This window comes from Tachyglossus aculeatus, chromosome 18 (assembly GCF_015852505.1).
Source record: "Tachyglossus aculeatus isolate mTacAcu1 chromosome 18, mTacAcu1.pri, whole genome shotgun sequence".
In the NCBI taxonomy this organism is placed as follows: Eukaryota; Metazoa; Chordata; class Mammalia; order Monotremata; family Tachyglossidae; genus Tachyglossus; species Tachyglossus aculeatus.
Window position 1 is genome coordinate 25264085 of NC_052083.1, and position 2228 is coordinate 25266312.

The window sequence follows — 2228 nt, forward strand, 5'->3', positions numbered from 1 at the left end:
CGAATGGTACTTTCCAAGAGCTAAGTACAGTGCTCTGCACACAGTAAGCGCTCAAAAAGTATGAATGAATGAATGAAAGGCACAGAGAAATTAAGTAACTTTTGCAAGCAGAAATAGACAGGAGGCAATAGACAAAGCCAGATTTGAATTCAGGTCTCCTAACTCCCAGGCCTCTGCTCTTCCCACTAGAACACACTGTTTCGGATATTGGGCATAGGTTGGGACATTGGGCGTTCCACACAGATGCTGTCGGATAAGCATCTGGGGAGGAATTGACAGGTCCCAGGTGCACAATACAGTGGGATAATTGCAGTTCTGGGAAAAGGAACCGAAAGTAGGGTAAATTTGACTGAAGAAATCCAACATGAAGAGGCTCTATGTGGGCAAAACATTGGACAGACCAGAATTTAATAGGTTTCTGGGGGCAGGGATTGTGTCCACTTCCTCTAGTCTACTCTCCCAATCAATCAATTTATCAGTGGAATTTATTGAGCACCTACTGTGAGCGGGCCACTAAAGTAAGTGCTTGGGAAAGTACAATGCAACAGAGTTGGTAGATGTGAACCCTTTCCGCAAGGCACTTCCAATCTACAAAGTACAGATAGGGGAAATAGTGGATTATATTTAAAAAGTATAGATAGGGGAAATAGTGGATTATAAGGATATGAACATAGGGTTGCGGGGCTGGGGTGGGTATCAAAGTGCTTAAGGGTTATCCAGCCAAGTACATAGTCAATGTGATGGGGTCATGGGTGGGGCAGAGAGGGGACATGATGGATGTCAGGGAAGGCTTGGAGGAAATGGGATTTTAGGAGGGTTTTGAAGGTAAGGAGGGTGGTCCAGGCCTGAGGAAGAACTTGGGCAAAGGGTTGGCGGTGTGTTAGATGAGATTGAGACTGTGAGCCCCACATGGGACAGGGACTGTGTCCAACCCACTTTGCTTGTATTCACCCCAGCACTTTTTACAATGCCTGGCACATTGTAAGCACTTAACAAAATACCATACTTACCATCATTATTACCGAAATACAGACAGAGTCGTTTGGCATTAGAGTGGAGTGTGTGGGCTGGGTTATAATAGGAAATCAGTGAGGTAATGTAGGAGTGTACCCGTACTGTATGCAGAGTAAATACTCAATCAGTACCACTGGCTGTTGGATTAAAAGCAGTAGGTCTGGGACTGCGGAACACAGCCAAGGCCATAAGCCACAGGCAATCTTTATGGGTATGGAGTGTGCAAAGGTTCAATGTCGGCCTATTTAACCTCCTGCACAGATAGAAATGTACATCATCAGCATCACCTTCAGAAACAAAGGAAGAGAGAAATGCAAGGGTGGGGAGGGGAGGGCAGGGGCCAGTGTCATTTATGGTGTCCGCCATTTGCAGATCGCTCTCTGGTGAGCTGCATCAGGGGATGTTTCTCTGGACATCTCCTGGACAACACCAGGACCGTGCTGCTCTCTCTCAGCTCTGATTCTGGCTCAATATCAAGGTGGGACTGTGGCACATTCCCTCCCTGGGAGCCTCTGATTTCCAGAGATTGAATGTGACTCTAGACTGTATGCTTGTTGTGGGCAGGAAATGTGTCTGTTATATTGCTGGGTTGTACTCTCCCAAGGCCCTCTCAGAGTCACACCTGGAGAGTTTCCAGTACTCCACCAGTCATGACTATGGGAGGGAGAGTCAAGCCGAGGCCTACCCATTCCATTCCTAGCTTGGGCAGTGGCTAGTAAGTGGAAGGCCGTCTTCTACAAGTCAAAACTCACCTGTGCTGGGCAGCAGCGGCCTGGGAGAGAGTCGAGGGCAGAGACTCATTTACTGCATGGAAGGAGGCAATGGTAAACCAATTCCATATTTTTACCAAGAAAACTCTTTGGATTCGCTACCAGAATTGCAATTTTGCAATAATTGCAATTTTGCAACAATTGCAGATGGAAGTGGGGTGTTCCGGGAGAGATGTGTCTTTGGCATCACTAAGGGTCGGACACAATTTGACAGCACAGGACAAGAAGTCTCCCAAGCGCTTAGCATAGTGCATTGCTCACAGTAAACCCTCAGTAAACATGATTGATTGATTAACTCCCAGGGCTCAGTTGTTCCCGATGTCTTACTCTTGAGTGGTTAGGACTTGGGAGGGGAGGGGTGGGGAAGGAGTGGGAAAGGGAGGAAATGAGAGAGGAGATGGGGAGAGAAATAAAGAAGAGGGGAAGGAGAAGGAACAGGAAGGG

General features: G+C 47.3%; 1 non-coding gene across 1 annotated transcript; it reads left to right on the forward strand.

Moving 5' to 3' along the window:
* Nucleotides 1–1618: 1618 nt before the first annotated feature.
* Nucleotides 1619–1756, forward strand: LOC119940481. The gene has a single exon (XR_005454959.1). It is a non-coding gene; the product is annotated as a small nucleolar RNA SNORA7 (small nucleolar RNA).
* Nucleotides 1757–2228: the final 472 nt, after the last annotated feature.